Here is a 2,363-nt window from a genome sequence, read left to right as displayed (position 1 = left end):
AATCAAGGTGTGGTCCGTGGAGCCCATCATTAATAATAAAGATTCTCATATGGTGAAAAACCAAGAAATTGGAGTCTTTCTCAGAAGCCCAGGACAAAAGCCAACCAAATTATTTATTACGCATTATCACCTAACCCTGCCTTGTTGTTTTCCTAAATAAAGTGAACTGCCTACAGAGTGGGTTATTCTCTTTATTCCTCAGTGCTATAAAATACAAAACACCAGACCCTATCTCTATATTCAGGTATGCTTTCAAATGAACATCTTTTGGCCAGGATTCCTGAAAAATGGCAAAAATAAATATATAAAATAAGTGTGTAATAATTGAAGATGTTACTTAGCCCTGAGTTTGATTTTGCTTTGTGCATAGTCCATTCATAGGTTGGCTATTTGTAAGAGTTAATTTGTTGTTATTTGCTTTTTATTAAATGTGGATGGATGGTTGTTTACTGTGTTTTATACACATTTTTTATAATCTAAAATATTTCATTTAAAAATGAAAGGGTTTTCTTCCTCAATATTACTTTGTCTATTTTAAGATAATTTGTTCTAGCTTTGAGAATAATGCTGGTGCAACTTTGATGGGGATTGTACTGAATGTATAAATTGCTTTGGTTAATAATGACATTTTAACAATGTCTATTCTTCCAATCCATGAGCATGGAATATTTTTCCATTTTTTTGTGTCTTCAATTTCCTTCATAAGTCTTTTATAGTTTTAAGCATACAGGTCTTTTATATCTTAAGCATACAGGTCTTTTATATCTTTGGTTGGATTTATTCCTAGATATTTTATGGTTTTTTGTGCAATTGTGAATGGGATCCGTTTTTTGATTACTCTTTCTGTTGCTTCATTTTTGGTGTAAGAATGCAACTGATTTCTGCACTTTGATTTTGTACCCTGCAACATTACTGAATTCATTGATCAGTTCTAGAAGGCTTCTGGTTGAGTTGATCAGGTTTGCATGTAGAGTATCATGTCATCTGCAAAATGTGAAAGTTTGACTTCTTCTTTGTTGTCTGATTGCTGATGCTAGGGCTTCCAACACTATGGTAAACAACAGTGGTGAGTGGACATCCTGTCGTGTCCCTGATGTCAGGGGGAAGGCTCTCAGTTTCTCCCCATTGAGGATATTAGCTGTGGGCTTTTCCTAAATGGCTTTTATAATGTTTAAGTAATTTCCTTCTATCCCGACTTTCTTGAGGGTTTTTATTGAGAAGGATGTTATATTTTGTCAAATGATTTTTCTGCATCTATCAACAGAATCATATGGTTTTTATCTTTTACTTTGTTAATGTGATGTATTATTGATGGACTTGTGAATATTGAACCAGTCTTGTAACCCAGGAATGAATCCCACTTGATCATATGGGAGGCATCACAATCCCAGACTTTAGCCTCTACTGCAAAGCTGTCATCATCAAGACAGTATGGTATTGGCACAAAAACAGGCGCATGGACCAATGAAATAGAATAGAGAACCCAGAACTAGACCCAAAAGTGTATGGCCAATTAATCTTTGACAAAGCAGGAAAAAGTATCCATGGAAAAAAAAACAGCCTCTTCAACAGGTGGTGTTGGGAGAGCTGGACAGCAACATGTAGAAGAATGAAATTAGACCACTTTCTTACACCATTTACAAAAATAAACTCAAAATGGATAAAGGACCTGAATGTGAGACAAGAAACCATAAACACCCTAGAGGAGAAAGTAGGAAACAGCCTCCTTGACCTCTATCATAGCAATTTCCTGCTCCACACATCCCCAAAGGCAACAGAATCAAGAACAAAAATGAACTCTTGGGACCTCATCAAGATAAAAAGCTTCTGCACCACAAAGGAAACAATCAAGAAAACGAATAGGCAACCGACAGAATGGGAAAAGATAGTTGCAAATGACATATCAGATAAAGGGCTAGTATCGAAAATTTACAAGGAACTCACCAAACTTCACACTCACAAAACAAATAATCCAGTGAAGAAATGGGCAGAAGACATGAACAGACACTTCTCCAAAGAGGACATCCAGATGTCCTACAGACACATAAAACAATGCTCAACATCACTCATCATCAGGGAAACACACATCAAAACCACACTGAGATATCACCTCACACCTGTCAGAGTGGCTAAAATGAACAAATCAAGAGACTATAGATGCTGGCAAGGATGTGGAGAGACGGGCACCCTCCTACACTGCTGGTGGGAATGTAAACTGGTGCAGCTGTTCTGGAAAACAGTTTGGAGGTTCCTCAAAAAACTACCCATAGAACTCCCCTATGACCCAGCAATAGCACTGCTAGGGATTTACCCAAAGGATACAGAAGTGCTGAAGCATAGGGGCACATGTACCCCAATGTTCA

This window comes from Suricata suricatta, chromosome 9 (genome assembly GCF_006229205.1).
Source record: "Suricata suricatta isolate VVHF042 chromosome 9, meerkat_22Aug2017_6uvM2_HiC, whole genome shotgun sequence".
Lineage (NCBI taxonomy): Eukaryota > Metazoa > Chordata > Mammalia > Carnivora > Herpestidae > Suricata > Suricata suricatta.
The sequence above is the reverse complement of the archived record's forward strand: the minus strand, read 5'-3'. Positions refer to the sequence as shown.